The 16,877-nt window shown below is 38.0% G+C and overlaps 1 protein-coding gene across 10 annotated transcripts in view; it reads right to left on the bottom strand.

The window, feature by feature from the left end:
- Positions 1-16,877, bottom strand: part of NLGN1 (neuroligin 1) — a 483,239-nt gene that overhangs the window by 199,417 nt on the left and 266,945 nt on the right. The gene's annotated exons all lie outside the window — the stretch shown is intronic.

Here is a 16,877-nt window from a genome sequence, read left to right on the forward strand (position 1 = left end):
ATGGCTATTAGAAACATCTAGCACAAGAATCAGAGAGTGCCCAGTGCTTTATTGTTTTTAAATGAAGAATCAAAGCTTGTTTACTAAAAGCATACCCCGCCATGGATTGTATTTATCCACTTCATTTAATTGGTTTTTTCCTGTTGCTGTTATTAGGAATAGTGGAGACAAGAACTGCCAAATTACGTCTTGCATTTGATGCAATAAGGTGGTTAATAAAAGTCTTGACAATTGGTTAAAACAATATTTTCTGTCAAATGCTAATTCACATTTTTAAATTCAACCATTTAAGCTCATGCTTTATATAAAGATAAGCCTGGGTTTAATTTTTGGGGGTTTTTGACACATTCATCACATTCTCTTTAAAACAGAGCCGTAGATACCCTTGAAACCTTTGACTACCTGCTGAGATATTTGTAAGGAAACATGAAAATCCATATGTAAACCAGAAACAAGAGTGAAATCCCAGGCCAACTGAAGACAATGACCTTTGCCATTGGTTTCAATGGGGCCAGAGTTTCATGCAAAAAAAAATTGCATTGAATTGAAATTTTAGCTTGGGCAAGGCATCTAGGTTCATAATTCCTTACCTCCATAAAAGGAGGATGACAGAAAATTCCTTTATGCCCAGCACCTGTATTATTAAAAGTATTAGTATTTATAGAGTTATCATATTTTCCAATGGGAAAAATGCCCATTCCTTTACTGAGTAATAAAAATATACACCAGAAGGAAAGTCAAAGGCCACTCTGATAATATTTCCATGTCATATATTTTACACACTTACGCACAAACAAAAGACAGTTGGAACTCAGCATTATCTTTCCTTTTTTTTTTTCAGAGCTCTCTCATTTCCATGACATTCTGTAATTTGCATGCGAAAAAGCAATCAGTACGAACACAGGGCTAAGTAACAAAAAAAGAAAAAGCCAGCCAAGCACAGAGTAGAAAACAAGAACTTCCTCATGCATAAAATAGCAATAGACAAAAACAACAACAAAAAAGAGATGAACAGTATGTGTTGATATTTGCAGTAGATGTAGGCAAGAGACATGCATTAAATCTAAGCACTGTGGAGTATTAAAACATTTGTATTTAAAAAGCTCTCTGTTATTTTACAGGATTTTAGTCATTCAGCATTGAACTTGTCATTTATAGGCAAAACACCATGTATTTGAGTGATGCGTTTTTTTAAAAAAAAAAAATCATAAAATGTTTTTACCAGTTGCATGGATTTAAGAAACAGAAAAAAAAAACCATGAAGTACCATGAGACTTTAACTGTGAATGTAGGAACTGGACCATATTATTGAAAACCAAAGCTCAATACCTTAATTCCTGCATCAGCCAGGAGTATAGTTTTTAACTCATTCTAAATACAGAACACTGGAATTATACATCGTAAATAAAACATGAGCATTTTTATAATCACACCTCTAACAATCACTCTGCTCAGCTGAAAGCCTTGATGGTGAGAGTTTTTCCTACTACAAGCCCTGGATATTTGCAATATTTGGTGTCTGGGTAATGTGCCCTGATCCAAACACACACATTTAAATATCTCTCAGCCCAGCATTTTCAGACAATAACGACTTTACTTCTAAAAGAATAAAATCAGAAATATAAAAACTCTGTGAAAAGAATTACAGTAATTTTATGATGGGTTTTCAGCATAGAAAACAGGAAGATTGAATTTAAGAAGGGCAAGAGCTTTGTACTTAAGAATGGAAATGCAGGCAGAAGCAAGGATATATATATATAAAAATATATATTTATACACACACACATATGTTCTTAATAGCTTCTTAGATTTTAAATTTTAAAAGTCACCAGAAAGGGGCAAAGTGGCATCTGGAAAGGCAAACAACACACATTTCTCCAAATAACTTGCATAGAGATGGGCAATTTATTTTCTAGATGAAACCAAGACAATGTATGTGACATTTTTTTTTAATAACTGCCCTTTGGCAGGTATTTTGTGTAGATCATGGTTCCAGATCTCAACTTCAATTACAAAGTGCATCAACCATCTCAATATAAATGTCTGGCCTCATACTATTTCTGATTTTACAATATGGTAAAGCATGACTGGGGCTAGCTTTAAAAATAATCTGGATAATTTCCATGTTTATACAGTTCTGAGGTTCTCTGAAAAACATTTTTAAAAAAAATCAGACCATCTTCCTTCAAATCATAGAATTGTTTAGGTTGGAAAAGACCCTTAAGATCTAGCCCAGGCAGTAACCCAGCACTGCCAAGGCAGCTGCTAAGCCGTGTCCCCAGGAGCCACACTCACACATCTTTTAAATACCTCCAGGGATGGTGACTCAAACACTTCCCTGGGCAGCCTCTTCCACTGCTTGACAATTCCTTCTTGCAAAGGGGCTGACCTATTTTTAAGCTGTCATAAATTAAACATGTTTTTTAATATAGCAGTAGATGTGTTTCACAATACAAGGGCTCTGCTCCCCACGTCCCCCCAAGCAGGAGGACTCATCCCTGTGGAGACACGTGGCAGAGCCACCAGGCACCACTCACAGTGCCTGGGAAACACAGGAGAGATTATTTCTCCCACAAGTTCACTCCAGCCTGCAAATATGATGGACAACACTTATTACAGAGAGATTTTCTGCTTCCTGGAACTATAATGCCCTGAGTCCAAGGAACCAAAGCAGAGTTTAGCCCTCATGTAGCAGGCATGAACCTCCTTATATTTTATCTAAACACACAGGGGTGCTGTGAGGCTTAATTTCTCTTTTTTAATTGCTGGGCAATCCCTAAAAGAAGCATCAGCTCAAGAGCCTCTGTGCACAGGGCAGCCTGGAGGGGTTCAGCCCCTCGAGAGGAGGCAGAGCTGTTCTGATCTGCGCTGCCTGCTCCACCTGCAGATGCTGAAGACACTTCCTGAAGTCATGAAAGTGGTATTAAGAGAAACTCTGGATTAGAATTCCACCCCTTTCAGCAATAACTCTCATTCTCAAATCAGTAAGAAATGGCTTTTGCTTCTGATTCTCCAGATAACTGATTACTCTGACTAACAGCCTCGCTGTGTCTGGATGATCATAAAGAAAGATTGATGTTTTGAGTCCTCACACAGGAAAACACGCTGAAATCACAAGCAGATAAACAGAATAAAATCTAATGGCAAGAACCTGCAAAATGTAGCAGCAATTGCCTTTTTAAGTAAAAATAAATCAGAACTGAAATTCCTTAGTAGGTGTATAGTTTTTAGATATTTTCTGCAGCTTTCAATTAGCATTCTACAGATAGTTTATGATTTTGTAAATTAAATGCATCCCCTCAACTAGGTTAATTTCTTTAGCACTGACTGTTCATTCAATACATAATTTTTTAGAGTTCTTCCATCATTTTATTATTCTTTTCAGGTAACAGAAACTAATTTGAAGAATATTAATATTAAGACATAATGGACTATGGGCCAATGAAACAAAAAGGAATATTTTCCAAAACTGTGATTGCCAGAAGTATTTTGTCCCAAGTTACTTTTCACTGTTGTTCTGCTGTAGCCTTCTTTTCACCTTTTGTGAAGGCCCAATTAATCTTACTTTTTGAGCATTTCACTTTCAAATATGGGCATCCATTATAAAAAAAGGATTTTACTATGTTTAACTCACAAGCCTTCAAACAGATAATCTGCCATACTATGCCAACCTAGATTTTAGCTAAAGTTTATGTAATAAATATTAAATATCAACAAAGTAATAGGTACCATAACTAATGGGGGGGAAAGAGGATATTAAAGCCTCTAAAATGCTGATGCAAAGATGATTTACTTATCAAAAGGCTCTCTAAGGTTTTGTCTCATTTAGTCTCATGTTGGTGCATACCCATAACTCTCATTAATGCTAATGGGAAATTAGACCCCTAAGTCACTTTAAAAAGGGGGGAAAAAAGTGATTACTGCATTTTATGTTTCCTAAAGGCAAGGAACAGTCTCACTACAAAAGCCAAAGAAACTCAGAGAGCAGGAGGCACTCCTAACGAAGCCTATACTCATTTAATTTAAAAATAGCTTTTGCATTATTTAAATTATTATTCAAATATTTATTCTGTTTGTATTGCAATCAATGCTAAGGCACTAACAGGCTACATTTTTAGACCTTGACAGTGAGTACTGTGTGCTTGCAGATGCCTTTCCTTTGCTCAAAATAAGAGAAATAACATACCTCCTGTCCAGTTAGCTAAAGAGTAATTATGCACTCAGAAATAATTAAATCCAGCCATATTAATTCTGGTTTTTATCATTCCCTTTGATGAAGGACTAAGGTACTTTAGCTCCCAAATACATTAAAGCTGATTATAAATTCTCTCTTTATGGGCTTGATTGGGCAGAAATTATCCGTGGCCTTTCGGACCGCAGGAGTGTGGGAGGCACGGGGGCTCTGGATGTCATTAGCTCTTTGGCCTGGGAAAGCTATTCATCATCAAATAGAGTCATGCTGCAAGTTGACACCATTTTGTAAAACAACAGTGCAAATCCTCTAAACTTAATAAATCAGGGCTGATGTATACAGCCATTGTTGGGGCCAAAATGTTCTCCTTCGGTAATGAGGAAAGTGGGGAAGGAAAAAGGACCTTTTGCATTAGGTTAAGTAGGCTCCATGGATCCAGTAATTTAGAAATCACCATAGCAAGTAATTATTCTTTGAGGTAAGGTGTCTGCTCTATGGAGAGGGGAAGAGACAAGACTGAGGCTGACTGCTGAAATTATACTTGTAGAAAAATCCACCAAGTGGGTTGCAGCACTGTGGAATGTGATATTACATATTTACACATATAAATGTAAATGGATATATATATATATACATGCATAAATGTAAACATGAAAGTGATATTACATATTTATATTCAAACTTACCTAAGTGCCCCCAACCAGCTACTGCTATTTCTTCCTCATTAGCCCACTTCTTAATTAAACATTGAAAATCTATGGAATTACATCTTTTTAGACCCTAACTTTGCTTCCAGATATAAAATAATCAATTCTTTATTGTTTCTACCATCATTTTTGTGCAACAGATTCTCCAACTAAAAAAAAAAGAAAAAAATCCTTGTGTTGAGTTATCACTGTCTAGCAGATGTTAGCTGAGGCACAACTTTTGTACCTATCTCCAGTTTTTAATTTAGAATAAATTAATGAAGGGTTATAATTAACAATCTTTACACCTCAACATTTTCTGTGAAGAAAAATCAAATTTTTCTATGTTGAGATTGAAATGTAACTCTCTCTATATATGCATATATATAAATGTAATGACAGAAGAGAAAGTTATAGCACAATAGCTTTCTGATGAATAGTTTTATAAAGTTGTCTTCTTTCACTTGAAAATTAGAAAGATCTCAGCAAAAATAAAAGAACTAGGATTCCTTAGAGAAGATAAAATTGGTAGGTACAAAAGGCAGCTGGGTCTAAGAAACACTTAAATGAAAAAAATATCTCCTTTTGTCATACTTTGCTGCAACAGACAAAACAATCCTTTCATTTCTTTTTTATTTCCCTTTTTCCTGTCCTTATTTCACCACACACTCCTTTCCTTGTTATTCACACACACCCCCACTCATTAAATTCCTTTTATTTCCATATTGCACTTATTTGTAATATTCATACTTATCAGCAGGGCAAAGCCCTGGCCGACTTTGCTTTTTGATGTCAACATTTGCATTCATGTTTTAACAACAAATGATGGCACAAACCTCAGTAGTTTCACATCTCACTACCTGATTTGTGATGACAATCAAGCTCTGTAATTAGAGCTGCAAGTAACTCAAATTTGCATCTGCAAGTGAGTGACAGGTACAAATTGAACCCACAAAAGGGTTGCCAACTTTCTTTGAAAATTTACATGTATAAATGCTTTGTCACTAAAGAAGCTATTCTGACACTTCAAGACTAACTCCTGCTGTGCCTTTTATAACAGCATATTGCTGAAGTGTCACACAGAAAGAATATCTAATCCCAAACCTTTTTATTCACAAGATTAATCACACTGGCTGGATCTTGATTTCCCTTAAATCTGAAGGAGTTTCATTACTGCATACTAGATATGTGTGAATTTAAATAAGATTAGAATCTGGGAATGTAGGGAGAGTTTCACTCTTCTGCTTCCCATTTTAGATGCAGCCTGAAATTCTCTATATTCCCAGAGGCATGGACACTTTATGTTCACATGTCCTGAGAACAGGCCCTTGGTAAATGCCATTCCCTTCCACACAGGTCACCCTACAAACCCAAGCCCATTTCCAGGGGTTTTTGGTTCTGTGCTGTGCCTTGCATGGAGCCCTGCAGCATTCCAGGGAGAGCAGGCAGGGGAAATGCAGGGACAGGCTCAGCCCTGGAGATATCCTGGGTGATCCTCACAGGTTTGGGGTGAACACACAGCTCATGTGCAGGACAGGGGAGAAGCTATTCAGTGGAAGAGACAAAAACCTGGGAGTTATTCTACACATCCTAGTTTCTGAGACACTCTGACTTTAGCTCTTGCCAGTAGAAAAAAGAAATATGCTAGAGAGGCGAAAGAGGAGTGACATTTATTCACTTCTGTATTTTTTTTTTGGTCCCAGTAGAAGTGAGGAATGGAACAGACACTCAGGATAAAGGAGTGAGTGTCCCACCCACCAGAACTAGACAGGAGAAAGAGAATGTTTCAAAGGGACCAAGGCTCTGCTGGCCAAGGCTGGCACAGGGAAATGAAGCCCATGCCTTCAGGCAGGAGCACTGCAGCTGGAGAGCTCCAGAGGCGAGGGATGGGTGGGTGAGAGACGTGAAAAATGGGAGCTGTAAGCTGTTCTATTGGCATTAACATCAGCATTTACGACTCCAGTGCCACCTCACGTGCTTGTGTCACAAGTTCACACAGCTTTTACCACTGTGTGTGCATTAATAATTCATGTTGTTTTACAGACACTCATACTCCAGGGTGACACGCTGCTGTGAGGAGGTGAGTGCAGCATTACATGGCTGTGCCACCACCTGAGCTTTGAGATCATGAATCAGCTCTCTCTCTCTCTCCAGGTAATGACTGCAATCCAGACCCTAATGAAGACTTATGGACATGCTTAACTTTAAGCCTCTGAGTAAGTTCTCTGAAGTCAACAGGCTAAATCCAGGAATATTGAGATAGATTCACTACCATTAACAGAAATGCTCTGTTTGCATCTGGGCCAGGAGGTCAGCTCAGGAGTAAAAGATAAACAGAGAGGAGCGTCCCAAATTTCTAACTTCCCTCAGTTATTCTGTGGATAAATCTAATCAACAAATAGAATTTCAATCTCTTGAACATACTACCAAATCTCTGCAATGAAATTCAATTCTCTTCTTATAAATGCATTGCTTCTTACTCTGTGTACATACAAATAAAATTCTGCATTCATTTTCCACAGCTCTCATAATCAAATTGCCTCCTAATTTTAAAGAAGATGTGAACTTGTTTAAGACCACAAGCTTATAAAAATTGATCATATTAGCTCATGTGATAGAACTAAAAATCTGTAGTTTTAAAATCCAAATTTTTGGTTCCCAAAGGAAGATTTGCAACTGCCATTAACATATCAACATTAATCTTCACTTTCCCTTGAAGATCTCTCTAGCACAGTTGTAATAAGTGCAAGTCAGGATTCAGTGAGTTCATCCTTTATATAAAGACATACAAAGACACAGCTGAAAAAAAATACCACCAATTTAGGTGAACTGGTAAGGTTTTTCCTATTTTTTTTCCTGCTTTTTGGGGAAATTTGTGTTATCTTGATTCAAATAGGTAGGGTGGGTCATCTACAGGAATAACCTATACACTATGAAAAAAGCATTCTCTGCTGTCTCTTGACTTATATACAAAATAACATAAAAAATATGTTATTTTGCTTTTATTTCATTGTTACCTTCTGTTCTCAGCCAAAAACAACCGTTGGATAAATAAATTTTCTAATCTTGTCCCCAAATCTCTCTCTCTGCAGAGAGAAGATCCCAGAAGAGCAGTCTGGACAGGTGAGATCACTTTGAGATTCCTGCACAATTTCCTTTGCTAGGGACAAGCCTGGCTGTGGAAAAACCTTCTTCCTGACTAATTCTGCTAACTGCAGGGGCTGCAGTTACAGCAGCTATATGGGCTTGTTTATGGCACAGCTGAGCATACAGTCCAGCTCTCTCAAGGCCCAGTTTCACAGCCCAAATAGCAGAGCAAAATTGGTCTTCATGTAACCATGTAATTGAACATTGCAGAGAAAATGAAGTTAATTGTGCATAATATTTTCATATAGAGTTTGGAATGAAATAAGTTCTCCCACCCCTCTTCCCAATGCACTTCATGTCATCTGGTTTCAAGGCACATGCTTGGAGCTCTGTGTAACTCACTGCAACCTGTGCAGTGTTTTACAGTCTAGAAACTCACACTGCTGCAACCACAGACATCAGGAATGAGAGGCAAATCTAATTTTCTCCATTTTCTGATTGAGCCACTATCAGTAAAATGACTCCAGCTACCTCACAGAGCTGAATTTCTTCAGAAAAGTGGCAAAGGAGAGAAGAAACTTGTTTTGTACAGCTGTCTGTCCTCACAAAATCCACGCCTGTCCTCACAAACGCTCAGAGCTGTGGAGAGATTTGAGGTAAAGCTCTTGCTGATCACCCTTTCAATGCCCTTGTGCTAGCTGTGAATCACTGCATTTCTTGCCACGTTTCAAGCAGCATAAAGGAAATCTGACTCTGTAGTGAGAAAGCAAGGTGGAGGTCGTGTTTTCTGAGTCAGAGCCAGCAGCTTCAACTAAGCAGAGCTGCACCCTCCCATTGCTGAATGTCACAGCTTGTCTCTTGTCCCCAGCATGGGCCAGAGCTCCCCAATCCAATGCTGGTGCCTCAGTCACAGGGCTGGTCCTTGCCAGAAACAGCACAGAGGATTTCCTATATTTACATGTGCATTCATGTTCAAATGATCTGAAAAACATTCACCCAGCACAGTTTCTTCCTGAAAGGTGAAGGTGGAGGATTTTCTCTTACTTATACACAGCTACATAAATATAAGTGCACACATATAGACAAGCAGGCTCTCCTGTGTGCCTTTTAAACACAGGGATTTCTTCCTAAACTTTTGGAGCTCTGAGTAATACTGAAACACATTAAAGAAATTAATACTGATACTAATAACCTGTGCTCAGAACTATAGTCTTTCCATTAACTTGGATCTTAGTAAGAGTAAAGATACTTCAAGTCAAACGTTTCTCTGCTATTTGAAGCTTTCAAAGCATCCTTTAAGACCATTTAATTTGGACTGTGGTCACCAGCTTTAAGAAACATAATTATATCTGCTCTCATTACCACACCTTTTGACAGAATCAAAGTGCATAGTTCTGAGAAATGACAATGGGAGAGCGGAGAGGACAGCATTTACGTAAAAAGCTGTCAGAAGGAAAGTGCCTGGCCCCACTTATCTTCTCATATTTACATTCTGTATTTTTAGAAGAGCATAACTTTAGGCAGGAAATCTCAAAACATCTCAGCAATGGAGCAGTCACAAAACCAGAACAGCACAGCCAGCACTTGAAGATTAGTGGGATCAAATACTTGTCATAAGAAAAATCATTTTCATTTTGACATGTTTTCAGTGTTAGCACAGTACCTGTTTTGAAAGTACAGTTGACTTGCTCTGCATGTTACATTAAGGATTCCCAAAAGAATTGGAAAAAAATCCTTATACTGAATGGAGCATGAAAGGAAATCAGCACATCACTTCTAATCTAGCAGAACTCCCAGACAGGCAGTGATATGTGGGACCACATATTTACACAGTTACTGTCGACTCCTGTATAGACAGAAGGCTCCAAACCCTTCTGGTAGAAACTTTGCCTTCATACCTCCTGTTTAATAATTGAGTATCTTAACACAGAAGCTGGTGAATAGAAAATGATCATCAAAACGAAACAGATCTAAAAAATGTCAAGTCTAGAACTACAATATATTATTTACAAAAAGCATGGCAAATTTAAGAGCAAAATGTCAGAGTAGCCCTTGCTTCCATTTTTCACAACAGCCACTTAGGTGAGAGTTGACAGGCTTGGGACAATATGACATTTCTAATTCTTTATCTGCTGACAATAGCCCTTCTCTCTAGAGGAAAGCAACAAAATGCAGAGCAGATAAAGGCATAACATTTCTCAGCACTGGACAAAAGGTACTCTCACTTCTGTTTTTGTTTATTTTCCTCCTGGAAGTCAGTTTCTTTAGGATCACAGTGTGGGCACAGTTTCCAGGGGTTTCACACTGACCAGTGGGGTAAAATGTATTTTCTTTTCCCTAACAAATATTGATAAATTAAATAAAGAGTATGCACTACTAAATTATAATGTGGTCCAAGGTTTCATGCATGGGTCCTTTTGGTAACAAAACCACTAGCTAAATTAAACAGGGCATTTTGCAAGGACCACACACACAGCAGTTACTTTATAACACTTTAACTCTTTAGTGATAATTGTTAAGGTTGGTTTGTTTAGAGTGATCAATGGCATCTTCTGTTTAGAACGTTAAAAAAAACCCAAAAAAACTGTGAGGAATATTTTTGGAAACTATTTGAGCAAATGATCCTTTCCCAAGTCAACCAAAGTTAGTGAATAAAATATCACAGCATCCAAGCTCCATCCTGCTGAGCACAATGAATGCCTACAGCAAGCACAGCAAACTACTGGCACCAGGACTATACTTTAGACTATCAAAGCACCAAAAGCACTGAGGGCAGTGAAGATTATTCCTGTAACAGACAGTGATGACCTGTTCCTGTGGGGCAGCAAAGATTCTCTGTGCTGTTGGGCCCACAAGCAAAAGCAATCTTGGTTCTCATTTTCGCTTCTATAGCAGTAATGAGTGGTTTTCATAGTAGGAGGCAGAATTTAAAATTTACAGTTTTCCTGTACAATTAGTTAGTTTGTTAGCATTGTGGATTCAATAATGTTTGGCAGTGTTAGACAGATTCATTCCAGCTCTTTAGCTAAGGGATTATTAACTGAACTGTAAATGCAGGGTATTTAATGTAGACAAATGGGAACAATCCAATTAACTTCAATTGTTTCTGAGAGCTTTTAACTCATGCCTTCAGAGATATACATGCACTGAGTGTATATTAACATTGTGATTTAAATGTTGGAGAAAGTTTTAGAAATGTATGTGGGCACAGATGACTTCCACATTTTTATGTGAAAGTGAGAGTTAAAAAATAATTCTCCTTCTCCTGGGATTTTCTGTGCACAGTTTGTGTATATCTGCTGGAGAAATGCTAGATGCAGACAGAATATTTGAAAGCAAAAGAAAAGTAACCTTTTACTGATATCCAAATAATAAATAATAAACTGTGTTTACTTGTATTTTATTGGTGAAACCTTGTTTCCTGGCAAACACACCAGCCAGCATTACTGATCAATAATATTCAGTAAGTCTCTTTGTGTTGAAAGGTTTGTAGAACAGACTGAGAGTTTTGTCTACTTCTACATGGTTTGTAGAAATGGACAGACACAAATGAAATTTCCCTTTTAACAGAAGAAATTTAATAGTTTTGTGTTGTCAGAAAGTGTGAAAAAGTAGAGTTGTTTTACATTTCAATGTAAAGCAATAAACCAACTTTGCAATTAGTATTGTTTGTAAATTAAAAGCATTTTTATATAAAGCCATGGTTTGTTCACACTGGACAAGGTTCCAGTGCTTGCTTGGTGAGCTGGGCCACGTCCTCAGCTTGGAACTGCTCTCACAGAACTTTTGGGGCTCTTCCTTGGCCACTCTCCTTCCCCATTCACTTCACCCTCCAACTCCACCCCAACCCATGACACCAGTAAAGAGCACCTCTGGCAGATTTCCAGCTGCCTGTGGATTTCAGCCAGCTGTAACCCTTCCTTGCAAGAGGCTGTTTCCTAAAAACAGATGTGTGATTGACAGTGCTGCAAATCCCACCTGAGCTGGCCCTCCCCTCTGAATAACACACACAGAACTTTAAATTCCACTGATGGCTGTAACTCTGCTAGGAGCTGAGACAAACACCACAAGAACTGGCTTACAACTTCTCAAAGAACCTAATAAATGCTTCAATGAAATATATCATTCTCAGCAGTGTCAGTGCATCCTTTGCTTCTTAAGGTGCCTCCCCTGGCACTGGAACCCCTGATGAACAGTGAAATTTATGTCAGCAGCTAAATCCCACTACCAGCTTCCAGCAATGAGAACCAGACAGAAATGGGTGCTGAGGAGTGCACATCCTTCACAGGAAAACACTATTTCGCTTCATTTTTTGCCACAATCAGTTCTAGTTCATAAAATTAGTTAGTTCGTTGTTATTTTTTTTCTGTGGAGCTCATTTCATACAGACAGGAAGAACTGAATAAAACTCACACGAAAATGAGTGTGCTGTGTAGCATCACACCTATATAATAGTCTGATATTCTATTGTTTTGAGCAATTAGTGCACGTCATTGAAAGCACAGATGGGTGATTCAAATCAGTGTGTGTCATATGCAAAACTCACAGAACATTTAAAGTCTTCCAACTAGTTGCATCTGTCATATCTATTATGTCAAATATTAAACTGCAGGGTCTATTTTGGGTTTCAAGCTTGAAATAAAGATCCTCCCATCATCCTTCACAGTAAAAATAAAATTACCTGTGAAGGGAAAACAAAATATCTAGAAACTTATATTGTTTTGGCAGCAAGAGGTTACATTTACATCTGTCATATTACACCCACTTGCTCAGGCTGAGATAACCTGTCCTTCTATATCCCCCTAATAAAATTTCTCACTTGAAGAAATGTTTCAATCTCATTTTTGCTAAAAATTTTCCCCAAAGTTTCATTTCAACTTTGAATTTTAATTTTCTTAAGAAGAAAATGATATATTTAATGGACCACAGCTGTCTGGAAAGAACATATTTGATAGGCATACAGTACTAATTTAGAAAATGAGTGTGATTTACTTGATGAGTCACAATAAATGTCTGTAAATATGTACCCAAGTTTCTTACTAGACTAGTAAGCTGTATGACTTGTATGAATGATAGAAATCATTCTTAAAACACAAATATCTTCCCAGAAGAAGAATGGATGCCAACGTTAACAGCTCCATCTTCCTTGCTGCTTTCACGATTTCGCTCGATGGAGCACGGAAATAAGATATTGTCTAAGGGGGTAAATACTGAATGTAACAGATTTTCCCAATTTAACATTTTGTAGAACAGAAAAACCATGGAATGTGGCACAGGACATCCCCTGCTGCAGATGAAATAGCAGCTCCATTAAACCAGGCACCTCAGGCACTCGCCTGGCTCTGAGCGATGGGAATGGCTTGGCTGTCCTGCAGCACGTCTGCTCTCCCTCCTCTGGGTCATGTAAACCTGTGTTGGCCTGGTTTTGTGTCAGGAGGAAACGTGGGGGGCAGGCAGGGTGGGCAGAATAAGGAGGAAAAACGTGCATGGATATGACTGTGTCTGATCATGACAGAATCACAGAAATAATTAGGGTGGAAAAGACCTCTGAGATGGTTGAGTCCATCCTGTGACTAAACACCACCCTGTCAGACCATGGCACTGAATCCATGCCCAATCTCTACTTAAACACCCCCAGGGATGGTGACTCCACCACCTCCCTGGGCAGCCCATTCCTTTCTCTGAGGAAATTCCTCCTCATGTCCCACCTGATCAGGCATTGAACAACAGATTGCTTAAATCACCAGCTGGCAGGACAAGTCAATCAGGTTTCCCTCTCAAATTGTAGTGAGGAAAATTGTACAGAACAATTCTGGTAGAATCAAAAACCTTTGGATTTCCTTGCTTTCAGTGCAAGGAAGGAAAAGGAGGGCATTTTGCATCAAGTCATCCTCCATCTAACAAAGACATTTGAATAATTATCGCAGCGCGTCGCCAGAAATACAACGTTTCAAACTCAAATCTGAAAACATATCTATTGATAGCATTAATTTAAGATAATCAGGTGACTAATTGGGTGACTAATAATGCTAATGAATAGAAAAAGAGATTGAGATTGTAATCAGAGGCAAATCTCAGCTCCTAAAAAGGCACTAGGCAGAACACTGATCATTATGCCGTAATGATCACATACTTGCTTATTTGACAATATAAAATCTGAACTTTGAAATTGAAGAGAAAGTATGTTTTATTACCATCATAACCCATCAAGCTGTTTTAAAACTCTTCATTTCTTTTGTCTTCAATTTATAAAGAAAACAAACTTTTCAAAACAGTACAACTCAGGCTCAAAGGAGGCATTTCTTCGAGCGGTTTCTCATAGAAAGTAGAATAAGGAAATGAAAATCACCTCATGTACCTAAGGCAGGTTGTACAGATGGGAAATCAAGGCTACAGTAATAGTGTGGCAAAACATTTAAGGCATAAGCATTTGAGCAGCTTTAAATACACAAGTAACTCCTGTGAGCATCATTGACTTCATCCTGCTTACATGAACAGGATCTTCTGAAAACTCTTCAGAGAAGTCAATTCAGAGAAGCCTTAAAATGTACTTTGAGGAAAAGGATAGAAAGGAAAGGAGATCTTCTGTAGAGAGTTGCCAGCTGATTCTTTTTAATTATTTTACCAATACTGGTGCTTTTCAGTTAGGTTAATAATTATACATTATGGTGTTTAAAGCTCTGTGTCGACCTCTCTAAAAAAATAAATGTAAAGTTGTAAAATTATACCTTAACCACATTCTTTTTCTAAAATACTTTGCAGAAGCAGAGATTAAGCCACTGCATAGCAGCAGAATGCTAGGCAACCTGCATGCTAGGCAAAAAAAATTCCAAAAAAGCTAATTAAACTTTAGGACATACTATCAAAAGTAAGTAAATATTTTAAGCTATATAAAAATCATTTTGCCTTCCTTCTTTCTGGTCTGATAGCATAGTAAACTCTTCCAGTGGGCAAACTCATGAGAATAAAATCATTATTACTTTTAATGTATCAAAAATTCCCACACCTACTGATACTTAAGTTAGTCAAAGGTTAATTAGCATCTGTGAAAGGAAAACTGCTAAGAAAAGAAAAGAAAAAAAAAGCTAAAGAAAAACCCCAGCAACTTCTGAAATATAATCATTTTGAAAAAAAAAAAAAACCCAAACATAAAGAGAACCACACTTGGATGGAGTTCTAGGGATGTGCTACAAGATTTACTTGTTACCAACAGCTATTGACACAGTAAAGAATCACAGATATTTTGTGTCTGGTGTTAAACCTGACACCCAGCGAGACCAGAGCCCTTGTGCTGAATCCTTGGAGTTGTATTTACAACTGCAGATCCTTTTTAGTAATCCATGACTCCCTGATTATGTAAAATGCCCCCAAACAAATATAAATACAGTCTTTTCTAAAAATGAAAAAGGCAGGAAGCCAGTACAAGGCCACATTACAAAAGCAAGTTGCAGCTATGCCCTACTTTACAAGGCTAAGTGGAAATCACGTGGCTCATAAGCCTTTGGTAGCCTTTTGTAAAAGGATGAATTTCTGTTTTGCTGTGTTTTCTGAAACGCACCCCACAACCCCAGGTCAATATTTTTCTATTAAAATAAGTAGTTCACACAGCACCCAGATGTCTGAGATCATTGCAGAAACATCACAGGCACTTAAGCATATATTGAAAGCATTTTTCAGAAGCTGTTGCAGCATTTTATTTTGGGAAGAGTTAAAGGATAAGAGCAACTTTAGATGTAGGTTCCCTTTGGCTTTGGAGGATGAAAGGGATTAACAGAGGTCACAAGAGGAGGATGGAAGAAGAAATGGATATAAGAGTACTACTGGATGTAGCTTATCCTTTCCCTAGGCAGTGGTTAGGGGTGTCTGCAAGAGGAAAAGGGATTGACTGCTTGCTGCCTGTTCCCAACAGTTATTCCAGCAGCAGGATGAGTACGGTCAAAATGGGATTTTCCTATTCTCTTTGTTAAGAGTAAGACTAAGGCTGGATGTCCTTTATACAGAATTTGGTTTAGTGTAAAACTCTTAGCTCCTTGAGGCTAAGAGTTACTGGAGCAGCTGAGTAGGACTCATGCTCCTTGTTTTATTAGGGGATTTGGAATAAAGCTGAGAAATGTACATCAGGCAGCTCTGTGTGTTTCTTTGGTGGGAGCATATATTAAAAAGAAGATTGCCAGTATTCCTTGAGATTTCTGCGCTGAAAACTGAGCTGGATTTACAACAATTCAAATTATTATAGACAAAGTGATTCTGTGATTCTACAACAAGTGAAAAAAAAACCAAAGCAAAACAAGGAATTCACTGCCCACTTGCCATGGCAGGCAGGTGTTCAGCCATCTCCAGGAAATCCCAGCTCTGCCAGGTGTAATGGTGACTTGGAAAGACAAATAAAAATCCTGTTCCAATGTTCCCATCACCCATAAAAGTCCCATTGGACCAGAAAACCCTCCAGTGCAACCACAGATCTTGGTACAGATAATGGCAGGAAGACATGCAAGTTGCACTTCTCTTCTGCAGCAAAGCAAAAGAGAAAATTCCACATCTGAAACAAGAGAACCCATTACCCCATGAATATTTGATAGACTTTGTAAACACAGTGAACACAGCATTGTAATAAACAAGTTGCTTTTTAAATTCTGCATTTAACTCCATTTGGGATTGGAAACCTTTTCCTAAAAATATTGAGCTATGCCCTTTTCAAGCCATTATTTTGAATTTTGAATTAAAAAGTCATCAAAAATGATGCTGTAATTAATGCCTTATTATCAAGACTATGCACAATATCAAAGTTAGAGAAAAAAGAACCTCTACATGCATTTCAAAAAACAGTATGGTACCATGCATTTTGTAGGAGAATAGGAAATCTAGCATTACCTGGCAGGCCCCTGGGCCTGATAAGTACTTATGAAGCAGTG

This window comes from Cyanistes caeruleus, chromosome 10, assembly GCF_971803275.1.
Source record: "Cyanistes caeruleus chromosome 10, bCyaCae1.hap1.1, whole genome shotgun sequence".
NCBI lineage: Eukaryota > Metazoa > Chordata > Aves > Passeriformes > Paridae > Cyanistes > Cyanistes caeruleus.